Below are 13617 nucleotides of genomic sequence, written 5' to 3'. Positions count from 1 at the left end.
AAGCAAAACACTTTAATCATTATTAAAAAACCATCTGTTAGGGAAGAATACACACACACAAAGAACAAGCGCAGGAGATTCTGTTCTTCAAGGTTGAGCTGCCATCCCCCCATTAGGTTATTCTGTATGCAACCTTCATTTCATTGGTTAATACACATTTATCAAAGACAACATCATATCTTTATTACATCAATTATTCACTGATTAATACTGATTAAGTAAGAAATACATTGCATATTTTATCCTGTGAATATTAAAGTATTAGTTAATACATGGTTATCTGTTTGCTTTTCCTCTTCTGGTCTCTCTCTTATCTGTGACAATTTTCAGACATACATTCCTAGCTAATCCTTCTTGCAGTTTTACACACCAACCCAAGCTGGTAACTTTCCACTCTCAAACTCAAACACCTCATTTTTACGTAATAGCTCAATGCATATATGAAACACACAGTGTTTGTAGAATAAAATGATTAATTAAAGAAATATAAAATGGAACAAAATCCATTTCCACAGTCCTTATTTGGACATCTTTGTAACTTTAACACGTTTGGCAATCATCATGAAATGTAAGCAGTAAATATATAAAACATAATTATTCAACAACACAACAATACTCTATTGTTCATGAATTGGTTAAATGCATTCATTAGTTAAACATACAAATTTTCACTTTCTCTAAATGTAACATAGTTATAAAGCAAACAACTTGTTTATTGAAACCATCTGTTCTGTGTGTTTTCCTTTCAGGGCTTTTTCTATAGCCCCCCTGGCTCCCACACACACACACACACACACACACTTTGTGCCCTCGAGCATTTCATCCCTATATGGCAATGTCTTATTACAGGGCAATCTTCTACATTAGTCATGGGCACAAAGGCATAATCATTTATATATTTTAACACATTAATTAAGATTATAAACAGCACGATTAATAAAACAAAATCAAATCCCACACTTTGAACATTTACAATGCAGTTATGTATTTAAATATTGTTGTGTCAGATGTGCCATATGACCCAAATTAGGTGCAATCCACTAGTCAACCAAAGTTTCACGGGTTTGCAAGAGATTGCGTGAGACCACATGTTGGGAAAAGAGGAAGTGGAAGCACAAGTGTTGGGTCAAAAAGGTTGTGTCAGATGGAAAAAAGATTAAATGCAATATACACGCATCAGTGAATTAAAGTTAATCCCAATGATTTAATTAATCAAGGTTTACAGAAGGAAACCGGCAAAGAGACGAAGGAGGAGCAAACGGGAAGACGGCAGAAATGCTCACATAAGCAAAGAAGAGCTCATCAGAACTACCACAGTAATGATTGAAATGATTAAGGATCAAGAACGAACAAATAAGATGTTAATAAAATTAATACGGGAAATGGAAAGGGCCGCAACCGAATCCGATGAAAGGACAAATTTAAGAAATATGATGGACGAGGTTGAATCTTTAATAATTTAAGGATTCAGCGCCGTCCAACTATATGTGTGATTTTTATGTGTTTTGTAACCTGTGTCACGCAGGACTCGTGTGCATGCAGAAAGAGGTACCAGGTGGTGTTGTAACACCACGCTTGAGCAACTTGTGATTTTTCTTTCCTTATTAATCCCTCGAGAAATGAAGGCCACCTATTCTATAGGGTGGCCATAGACATAAGTATATGTTTTCCTTGTTAAAGAGAAAAGGTAACAAATCTGTTCTAAAAGGAATTAAGTTGATTTTTCTTTTTATGTGATAGTATGTTTTTGGGTTGCTTCATGTCACGAACGTTTTACTTGCTTAAGAAAGGAAGTCTGTGCATGATTAAAAGAAGAAGTGAACGGATTTGTGTCCAGATAAGGAAAGAGGCTGAAAGTCCCCTGGTGTCATCATGGGGGGTTTGAGCACTATAAATGTGGGAGGCACAGTTAGATCTGGGCCGTTCCTCGTGGTGCAGACTACTCGTATTTTTATTTCTGTTGCTGATATTGTTTGTTATGAAAAACTTTGTTCATTAAACCGAAGCCATCTGTCTATGGCGATTCGTAAACTTTCTTTTAAATAAGTCTCTGAGTGAGTTTATTTATTGAAACGAGATAGTTTGTTTTTTGGACAAATCATAGACCAGCGCCTCAGAGCCGGATCCAGCTGAGCCCGGCCCGGACACCGCCCAAGGTTACTGAATACCTAGCAACGCACTCAATTGAGAGGTGAGATAAAGTCGATTACTTTGCAGTGCTGGTTTGGTTTATCCGAATGTGCATTTGTAGAGTGATGCGGATGGTGAATTGCTGAATTATATTGAGGCGGGGTATTTTAGGGAATACAGGCGGGATATCAAATACAACAATATACTGTAAATAACTTTCATACAGTGTTGCATGCACTGCATGAATAAAAAACTAAATGACTTTGAACATTAACATTAACATTGCAGTAATGTATGTATGTAATATACTGTAACTAACTACCTTACCTTCAGAAATGTAAACATGTAAATATAAATAACTATCAAGCAAACAGATGTGTCAAGGCTGTAGCCAAATAGTTGCAGAGGTTGTAGTTATGGGGCATCTTGATTGCGATTAAGGTTGTGTGTTGTTGCTGCTGGTATGACAGCACACTTCCATACTAAACTCTGCCAAAGCCAAAATCCACCAAAGAATTGACATGTGACATCCTGATAGTGGTGACCGAAGGGGCTGGCAAGGTCCTTAAACGCCTCTGCTACTTGGAGGACTGTGAGGTCAGGCAGCTTACAGGTGACACTCTTTTAAAAGGTACTCCTGAAATGAAAAAAGGTAAATTCCTATCATTTTAGTCTGTAAAATCTTTCGCAGTTTTTTATCAAATACTGCTTCTTATTACATGGCATTTGCAATACTTCTAATCGTCTGATGTCCTGAATGTCACACCGCAGCCTCAATCTGGACAGGACTATTGTTTTGTACATTGTAATGGATTGTTCTGTAATAACCACTCGTATGGACTTTATCTGTTACATAAACATTTTCAGTGCAATGAGCCTGATCTCATACAGTATGTCTTTTGTGAAGTATATATGTGTGTCTGCGTGTGTGTCTGCGTGTGTGTCTGCGTGTGTGTCTGCGTGTGTGTGTGTGTGTGTGTGTGTGTGTGTGTGTGTGTGTGTGTGTGTGTGTGTGTGTAAAATACTACATTGCAAAATTTTTGTGTTGTACCTTAATACATTAGCAAGCTTCCTTTCTTTGGGTCTTGCAGACAGAACCTCTGAAAATACACAGTGGCCATGTTAACATTAATAAAAATTACAGCAAAGTTTGGAATACTACATTACAGTAAAATGCAAAATATTAAATACTGTTTTGCATTAAAAGTTCAGCATAAGTGTTTGTTTGATTAACTTCCTTTGCTTTTGTTTTGTACAAAGAAAAAGTAGAACCTCATCCAAATAAAAATAAACAAGCTGTGTCCTACACAGACCCTTCAAAATATAACCACCCAAAACCCAAGTCAGGTAAATGCCTCAGTTTGAAAATACATTAACAAATTGGAGTTGTTATTGTGGAGTTAATATAATTAATTACAATTTCGTTTTATTTACAGTTGAAGATCAACACAAACCAAATAAAGATGCGCATTCTACAAACAATAACAAAAGGTATGGAAAACTGTAGATATGAATTTTTGTAGATATGGCTTAAACAGTCTACACATTTGTTAATGTTCTAATTTATCATATGTCCTTTTTTGTGCTAAAGATCAAGTTTTGTGTGCAACACACTTGGATGAGACGTGCCCGATCCCTGACTTTGTCTACCCTACATTAAGTTGTAAGTTTTTGACTTCTTTGCTTAATACTACGAAAAAGCGTGATTCTTTCAAAAAGGACTTTTATATATTTTGATATGAAACTCAAAAATGTATATAAATTGTTTTGGTGTATTTTGTTTACACAGGCACACTTCATGACAGTAAAGATCGGTATCAAGATGGTGTGATTGATCTATACCCTGGCCTAGAATAAGCTGTGACACTATGAGACGTACGTGCTACTAATACTTTTGTTATTTTTTTGGTGCATTCCCACACTATACAAACACATTGCTTTGCTCCAAAGTGCATGCACTTTTGCCTTTATAATGTCATTCTCATTTTTAGGTAAAAATTTATTCCATGTCAGGGTTTTGCCTGAATGTCAACATAATATCCAAAAACTTTGATATTAAAAGTGATTTATTTTAATATTTGACACTACTATGTATTTTTTTTTTAAATACATTGTGCATGTGTATGTTTATTGTACTTAATGAAATTACATGCAAGGTGTTTGTTTCGCAGGGTCACATAATGAACAGCCATCTTACAGACAACCGAAAGAGGCATAGTATTGTTTTCTTGTGTATTGTCATACACCTACAAAGGATTTTTTGTAATCATACAATTATGGTGTTATTCATTCATTAATGTGTCCTTTCTTACCTTAAATAACTTATAATTTTTCACTACTTTTGTTTGTAATGTCTATATAGTATTCTCTACAATCCCAAATTCTGGATTGACGCCCCAGTACCAGAGGGCACCCCAATCCCAGAGAGCACGCCAATCCCAGAGAGCATCCATCTGAAAGCAGTTGATGAATTTACTACTAATCAAGGAACTGGCTTTACTGACGAGATGCGCATGATATCGCATGCGATTTATCGTGCAGCCCTAGATTTTACATCAGTGACAACACAGCTTAGAGGATAAACATGTACATTTCTCTGAATCTGAGTTAATAGTTACAAATACAGAGCTTATAATGTCTGTCATTGCTCAACCACAAAGACCTAAAAGTACAGACAGCTAATTTCATAACTAATGCAGTATTACACTGTGAAGTTATTTATATATACTGTTAAAATATTACACTACCATATAATTAACTCTATTTGTCCAGGTGAGGTAACACAACGAAAAAATAACAGGATGGAGACTACCTGATTCTTCACCTATGGCCTCAGCTTCAAATGCAAGAAGCAAGAAATGCTATATGACTGTGTATTTTGCATTATGAATGCATTATGAATACATCAAAGATGTTGATAACAAGTTGATCTGCGTAAATTGTGACATAAAGAATATGTATATATATTTCCAGCTATCTTTCTATAACATTATTTCAATTGTTTTCACATGTAGGTCCAGCAACTGTCTGAGTTGGTGGATATTCTGTCAGAGACTGCGTGAACAATGTTATGAACAGGTATGTATTTCTCTTGAATTGTGTAATCCTGCATAATATTTCAGGAATATATGTTGATTACCACCATTAACCCAGCTATTTATATTACTTCATTTCAGGATTTAATCTGTCACACATTACTTGTCAGAAGTTTTAATGTTCGTAGTGGCTCAAACAGTCAAACAAGAAATCAAAACACAATTCCAGTGCAAGCCATTACTTGTCATCAAAACTTATGGATGAGGATATAGTTTATAGCACTTGTTACATGATACTGTAGATGAGTAGTTGTGAAATATTAAAACATAGTTTATGTTTGAACATTGCATGCAATTGCTATGTTGCACATTACTGTTAATTGTGATTTATTGACCATTTAGGTAATTTGTCTAAGGTGAAGTAATCATACATTTCTTTCACAGAATGATGTCTAATTGTCTTATGGCAAAGTTCAATATGAGTGGTGGTGGACATCTGGAAAAGAAGGCTTTTAAAGGCACACCTTTGTATTATGTTATTCAAGGTAATTTGGGGAATATGTTGATCTAATAAACTTGTTTTTGTATATAGATGTAATTTTTATTGCTATGCTTTATGTATTTAGGGGACATCACAGCTCACCTTTCTTTATCAGAAATATCCTGTTCATTTTTTGACAATTACAAACCTAGTTAAAGGTCTTCCTCAAGGGCACAACAGTGGTTTTGTAGAGGGAGGGGACAAATGCCGTTTCCCCCACAACTGATCTAACACTTATTTAATGCAGAACATCTTTCATACTATATATTGTATTGTATTTTAATTGTATTTATTTTAAAAATAAACATATTCTTCTCTTCCCTCAGATGCTGTGAAGAGGTGGAGCCCAAATGCCAGAGACTCAGAAATAGATGCAGCTACGGCAGACCACCTCAAGCACGGTCCAGGATGAGCCGGGGGTTGTGAATGCACTAAATAAGCCAAACAGCTGTAATGTGTAAAAGAGAGTTGACCCAAAAATGAAAATTGTTATAATTTTCTTACCCACATGTTTCAGGCCTGTATACATTTCTGTTTTCTGCTGAACACAAAGATAGAAAAATGTTTGTAACCAAGCTAACTGTCAATAATTTTTTTTTTTACAATTGTAGTAATGGGTTGTGAGATCTGCTTTCTGCTTTCTATTCTTTTAAATATCTTGGTGTTCAGCAGAACATAGAAAAGTATACAGGTTTGAAACATAAGAGAGAGTAAATTACTAAATAATCATTTTTGGGTGAACTATCCTTTTATATAGTAAAGTATTTTGAAATTGTTATTATAGTTAAACAGTTTAAAAAAAATAAAAAGTGCTAAATCAGAACATGCTTCTCTTTTTTTTGCTTATGTCCACAAATAATGTGTTCTTTAATGTGTTTGAAATACACGTGATTACAACGTTATAAAGACGTTCAGGTTTGACTGGACTAAATTTGTGTATTTTAAGAACCTTAATAATTGCAATTACAATTGTACAAACTAGCCTGTTTTATATGCACGTTTTAATTGAGTATAACGCCTAAATTAAGCAGAGACTCATATTACTGTCCAGAAGAGGACATTTTTAGACGTGCACGGACCGTGCAGAAAAGACGTGTGATTCACGGTCAAATGACGTCAAAGACGTCGGTTGGATTTTCATTTTGGAACTATTTTTCAACCATGACGGGACGTGACGAACGGACGTCTTTTCAACGGTCATCACACGTCCAAATGTTTGCTGGGATGACACGTTTTCTACCTGAACACCTGATATTAAAATTGACGTCGCTTACTTCCGCGTTCGAATATAAGGTGGATAGAGGTTATATAATAATAACTATAATAATGTTTTGTCTGTTTCTTGCACAGATTAAAGTTTTGCCTTTCTTAAGACCTCAATATATCGTCAGGAGACGCGGTATTATGTGTAACTTTATATCGCTTTAATGTCATTTCAGTCATCTGAACCCATGATGTGACATTTAGTTTCGTTTCTCGTGAACAGTAGCCTAATTCAACATACTGTCAGCGTAATTCACCATTTAACATGTGGAATATCGGGAGTATATTGATTATCGTATGGATTATTTGTTTCGTGGATGGTAAATATGGCTCTTTTAAATTTACCTCAGAGATGAGCCGTTACAATATTCTGTAAATGTATCTTAAAGGCAGGATAGGCAGGAATTATCTAAAAAAAACTTTTTTACAAATTTGTTTAAACTGTCTTTATATATCAATACATAAGTAAAATGTAAAATATTCTGAGGATGCAGCAGTAATTAATTTATATTCACAGATTAAACATGAAGATGTTAATGTAAAACGTATGAAAGTTAATGACCATAACATTAACCTTTTTTTATCTCATTTAAAGGAAAAAGTATTAACGAGTGTCGTCTGGTTCTTCACGCGCTGACCACGGCCGTGTGTCAGCTGTATCTGGCGCTGTTGCCACTGCGCCGCGCCATGCAACACTTCGCCAAATCTGTGCGGTATTTTTTCTCTTGTATTTTAGCTGCTGAATGGCCGGAGTTGTTTTATAACGACGAAGAGCACAAAATGCACACATGTACTTGTCGCACTAAGTGCGGTGTTCACTGGCTCGAGAGTTTGTGTTTATTTTGTGAATTTCTCACGCACTTGCTGGCAGTGTTTTCGACTCTGTGTGTTGGTGTGCGTCACGTCCTACAGGGGGCGCTGTTTCTCCTGCGGTCCACGGCGCGCTGCTTGCAACTGTGGCTGCTGGCCTATCTTTTAACAGGGGAGGTCGAGGAATGGCAGAAAAAACAGAAGATGCAGATACATGAAATACAGAAAGAAGGAGAACAGGTGGAGGGATTTCTGTCTGAATACTGTCAGGATGCAATCACCTCACTAAAGCCACCAAAGAGAAAATATCCCAGATAATACGGTACCAACTGTAAAAAATTTCTCTGGCAAAAATATGTTTAAAATATATGCTAAATACATTTTTTAGAATGTTAAGCCTAATTAAATATATTATTAAATTATATTTATCTAATTTTACAATCCAAGAAATAGAAGAAATTCTTGGCTCAAATATATGTTTAATATATGCTAAAGTTAATTTTATGAGTTTTTGAAGTTGAAATAATATTTAATTATAACCTATTCAAACCTGTTATTTTTTTTAAAGTTTTGTAACTTTTGTAAAGTTTTATTTTCAATGCGACGTAAATATATCCTTGGTTTGAAATATATTGATGACTAATTATAGATATTTTAAATGCTTCAAAATATATTTATTTTTAATTTTTTAAATATACAAAAATGTCCAAAAATATATTGGTGAAAATTATATATTGTTTATTGTTAATTTGGATCCCCATTAGCTTCCACAAAATGGTTGCTAATCTTCCTGGGGTCCACAGAGTTCCACAATACAAAAAAATTATTCAAACAAATAAAATAATAACAAAAATACAATTACTAATCCAGTCACATCACAAAACTATACCCATACATATTAATAGTAGCAGCACAAGCAGAAGTATGTCTATACCTTTAACAGCATGTTTTCACAATTTCTTTTAAACACATGTGTGGAATTACTTTTACGTATATTTATAGGAACAACATTCCAAGCAGCAGAGCCACGATAAAATACAGTCTTTTTCAGCAAATTTGATTGTGGACATGGTAAAAACAGTTGAGACTTACTCACTTGACGTGTTTTATGATCGTGTCTAAAACCAACATATACAAGCTTTTCAAAGAAAAAACATGGTGTGTGATACTTGATTACCTTATAAAAATATACCAACACTCGTAAATGTAATTTGTCCTTCACTAAAAGCCATGATAATTTTCTATGCATATCAGCAACACTGGCCTGAAATTGATAATGGAGCAGAGCACCAACCTAGCCGCTCTGGTCTGAACAATCTGAAGTTCTTTTAAGTGCTTTTCTGATGCACTTGACCATATTATAGGGCAGTACTCAAGATGCGATAAAACTATTGACTGCACCACATCTTTTAGAACCAAAGACGAAATAAATGCTGAACATTTCCTGGCCACTGTTATACCTTTACCCATAATGCTTACTATATGATCTATATGTTTGGACCAGGACAATGTATTTTCAAGTATAACACCCAACAAAGTAACATCTGTTACTTTTTCCACTGGCGTCCCATCAATAAATAAATTCAAATCTGCAGCCCTAGAAATATACAAAATATATTTTAGCAAAAATATTTTTTGGCCATTTTTTTTATATATGAAATATATTTAAAAATATATGTTTTGCCAAAGAAATTTGTTTTTGGCGTATGACACTTTTTACAGAAAATGTTTTGTTATGGCCTGTAACATCTTGTGAACCATGACAATGAGTAGCAAATAATATATATATTTAAGTATTTAAAGTTAACTATTTTTTTAAAAAGTGGGGAAAAATAACTTTGGACACCAAATGTACTTATATGACCCATTTGATTTGCTCCAATATTTGTTACCTACACCCTCTTCCATCATTGTGTTCCTACTTCTTACTAGCACTTTACGTGACCCTGCCTTTGAAAACCCAGCTAAAGTCATTTTTTGTGATTTACTGTTTTCTATAAAATCATCCTATATAATGTAAAGAACATTCTGTGAAAATATTACATATTTTTAATAGCCTACTGACAAACTTTACAAAATTTTAAACAATGTGAAATCAATGATTAAGATCTTAGAGATTATTAGACTTTAACCTGAACAGGGTTGCACATACGTACATTAGTCACTTCTTTGGACCACACAAAATGAATTTTTGGCGTTTAAGCATATGTATATGTTATATTTGTGTTCATAACATTAAAAAAATTGCAGCATTTTTGTCAAATCAACATTTATTTTTATGTTACTCTACCTTAAAAAATGAAGTTAAACAATTTCAACTTGTTTTTATAAGTTATGTCAATTTATCACAGGTAAAAACTTAAAATAGTAAGTTGAATTGACTTGCAAAACCAAGTTTTAACTTTACATTGTATCCAATCTTTTTAAGATGACTTTCTTCCGATTTGATTGTACTAAAGAATATCAATAATCAATATTTTTATTGCATTTATAGTATACAAAAATACTTCTATCTTCATTATTATAGTCATTAGTAGTAAATATAGGATACATACTGTCACATAAAAATGATTGATGGTGCCCTTTGACCTTAGGGGAGGGGCTAACCTTTGACCTTAGGGGAGGGGCTAACCTTTTGACCTGCGAGGGACGGGGTGACCTTTTGACCTGCGAGGGAGGGGTGACCTTTGACCGGACCTCCCACGTCGTGAACCTTTGACCTCCGGGGAGGGGGTAACCTTTGACCGGACCGCCCACGTCGCGTTGAACTTTTGAACCGACCGCCCACGTAGCGTTGAACTTTTAACCGGACCGCCCATGTCGCGTTGAACTTTTAACCGGTACGCCCACGTCACGTTGACATGTTTACGTCCGGGGTTATCTCCGGAGCGCGTTAAATCATGTCCTCCTACGATAAAACAATAAAAACAGTGTTTACACAAGTGGTTTTCATTAAAACACATTCCATGCTCCCATCATAATTTATATAAGGTGGGGGCCCCCCAATATGTCTAATAAAAGCCGGGAAAATCACAGTTACGACAATCACAAACATGGATAGGCCATGCAGCTCGCACGGTACTCCAGTGAGTGAATGGTGAAATAGCATGGAGCATCTAGCTATGGCGACGAAAAAATTAAACTTTTAACATGCATTGAAATTTTAACATGCACCATTTTAGAATGCGTGATATCGTTATAATCTGCCATGCTGGCAGGTTTCTCACAGCGGCAGATGAAATACAATCTAAAAGAATAAAGAACAATGAATTCTGTCAAGATGAACATTTTGTAGGATTTTCTCTAGAGAGTAAAAATTGATGTGTAATTTTTAAATGTCCTATTCTGCATTTTGTATAGATGACCTGATTTTCAAAACAGAAGTTATGTTTTTTCAAATAAACTGTTCAATACAAAGATATGGTCTTCTGCCACTTACACAGATCGTAGTCCTTAAAGTTGCATTCCTGAGAGCTGCTTCCACTCCGAAGCGTAAATCGTTTTGGCAGTGCCCGTGTGAGGACCGAGATATTTTGTTTTTTAACTCGTAAAGCATGTCCAGTCCTCCTGCGATAGCAGGACAGTGTTTATACAAGGGGCCTGCATTAATGCAGCTTGCGTTGCTTTCATCATACTAATAAGTACAGCATAAGTAAAGACAAAAAGACACATATTACAAAACATTGCCTGCCTAAAAACTGAGATGTTTAACATTAGGTTATTATTATATTAGGTTTAGTATAGTTTTCAGACGTTCAGAAAGAACTCATCAACTTAATAAGAATAAGAATAAAGCACTTATCAATTACATTTATTTTAATCTCAAAAACTCAAGTTTTCGTCTAGTATTTATTATTGCACCTGAAATACAAGTACCTAAAACATTTTAAAACATGCTCACACTCCTTAGCCAAAACACTAAAACTTTTAGTGCTTTTGTATTTAATATAATATTTAATAATATTTGACAAATTACTCCATACAAGACAATCAAATTATATACATTCAATGAACACAACATACAAAGTCTAACTTCATCACACGCTTTGATGCACTCATTTCTCTGTCTCTGTTGTTCTCAGTTATCAGTTGTCGGCTATGTAAACGGTGTTTTATTTTTATTTTTATAAAGTGCATTAAACTCGCACTACTCTTTACCCAGAATAACATGTACTTCTTCTGTGGTGACAAAGCGAGGTGCATGATTTCTTCAATTTATAAAAACACAAGTAAACTTTTTATTGTAAAATAGTCAAATAAAATAGTAAGACTAAAGACATAGGCTAACTGATGATCCTTACATATGAAATACCCGCACAAAATCATCTAGGTATATTTTTAAAGCGACGTTGGTTTTATTACACCATAATATAAGAATAATAAATCAGTATATACTATAAATATTCACTTTGCTATCATTTCCAACTAATGTTGATTTATTGTGTTGTACTCAAAACATCTGAACTTCAGTCAGCTTTTTGGGGGGCTGAGCATTGATTTACTTTTTGGAGATTACAACATCTAATTGATTTTTGGCCCTTGCCTGTGCATGTTGCTTGGCTCACTGTAAACCCGGCATGCTTACCGTTATGTTTACCTTTAAATGACAGAGAATATAATAGCACTTACCCCATAAAACAAAAAATGTCATCACAGAAAACAGTAACAAACCATCTGGTTAATCGAGTGTTGTAGAACAACGGGTGAAATCTATGTGTTAGTTCAGATTAAAAATACCTCGCTTTATTATATACAGCTCCACAAGGCAAAACAAAGATCTCACGTAGTCCATCATGTTACACCGGCAGTTTGATTATTGCGACCACCGTGTCCTTTAGTGCACTAGGGGCATTATGGGAAATGTAGTCATTTTCACAAGGCGAATCGAACGCTGTATATGTTAAAGGTGCATTGTGTTACTTTTAAAAAGACAAAAATGCTAAATAATATACATAACTATATTATCAGTGGTGTATAAGGACCTTACATAATGAACTGAATTGTTTCTATTACCTAAGAACGAGCCATTTTCATCTCCATACACCGCTGGTCCCCTTATACGGAAGTCACCGTCATATCTCTACAGTAGCCCTAAACGTACAAACTCTTCTAAAGAGCACGTTTCTTCCCTACGTTGTCTCAGACGATGACATGTTTGTCGTGCGACAGCTGCCATATGGGTTTTAAAATTGAAGGGTGAGTTGTCTGTGGCAATTCACAATCTCACCACTAGATACCGCTAAATTCTACACACACCACCTTTAACTGGCTACTGTTTCCAAGATGCATTACGATCTAAGCCATCGCACTGGGAGAGAGAGTACATAGTGAGACATATTATTTACCATTTTATTTGTTGTTGTTGACACAATTTAATGTAAAGTGGAAGATCATATTCATTTATAAAAAAAAAAATAACGGCTTAAAGATAACTATTAGGGCTGAAACTAAAAACCCTCATATTAGCTGTGTACATTATGAAACTGATTTTATTTCACCTGTTTTACAAGTTAAGAAAAATTTAAGCGTTAAGCAAGAATTCCTTTTTCTACGGGTGCGTAGAGCAGAGAGAATGATAGAGAAAATACCGGGAAAGACCTTTCCCACTGACACTTTAATATTCTATAGCTTCATAACTCGCACCGATGACTATGTGATGAGGGGCGTGTGAATTGCTGTGTTTAGAGGGGACGGGTCAGGATTTTTAGGTTACAAATCAGAGCCTGAAACTCGGAGCTCTCACACCTCAGATACGACGCTCTGGCATGTTCATTTAGCGGCAAATTTGAAGGCTACTTTCAGGAATTCTCCATTAAATTGTTTAAAGCAAAGTTTTTA

The 13617-nt window shown here is 34.9% G+C and overlaps 1 long non-coding RNA gene across 3 annotated transcripts; it reads left to right on the top strand.

The window, feature by feature from the left end:
• The first annotated feature begins 1205 nt into the window (after nt 1-1205).
• LOC129430144 (uncharacterized) lies at nt 1206-10036 on the top strand. Of its 3 annotated transcripts, XR_012358753.1 has the most exons (10): nt 1206-2191; nt 2669-3477; nt 3567-3621; nt 3722-3793; nt 3920-4005; nt 4302-4342; nt 4493-5208; nt 5610-5710; nt 6033-7289; nt 7565-10036. It is a non-coding gene; the product is annotated as an uncharacterized lncRNA (long non-coding RNA). The 3 variants fall into 3 exon arrangements; XR_012358752.1 differs by having other exon boundaries at nt 1218-3477; XR_012358754.1 differs by lacking the exon at nt 3920-4005 and having other exon boundaries at nt 1216-3477.
• The last annotated feature ends 3581 nt before the right edge of the window (nt 10037-13617 follow it).

This window comes from Misgurnus anguillicaudatus, chromosome 18 (genome assembly GCF_027580225.2).
Source record: "Misgurnus anguillicaudatus chromosome 18, ASM2758022v2, whole genome shotgun sequence".
Lineage (NCBI taxonomy): Eukaryota > Metazoa > Chordata > Actinopteri > Cypriniformes > Cobitidae > Misgurnus > Misgurnus anguillicaudatus.
This window is presented reverse-complemented; position numbering and strand designations above follow the sequence as displayed.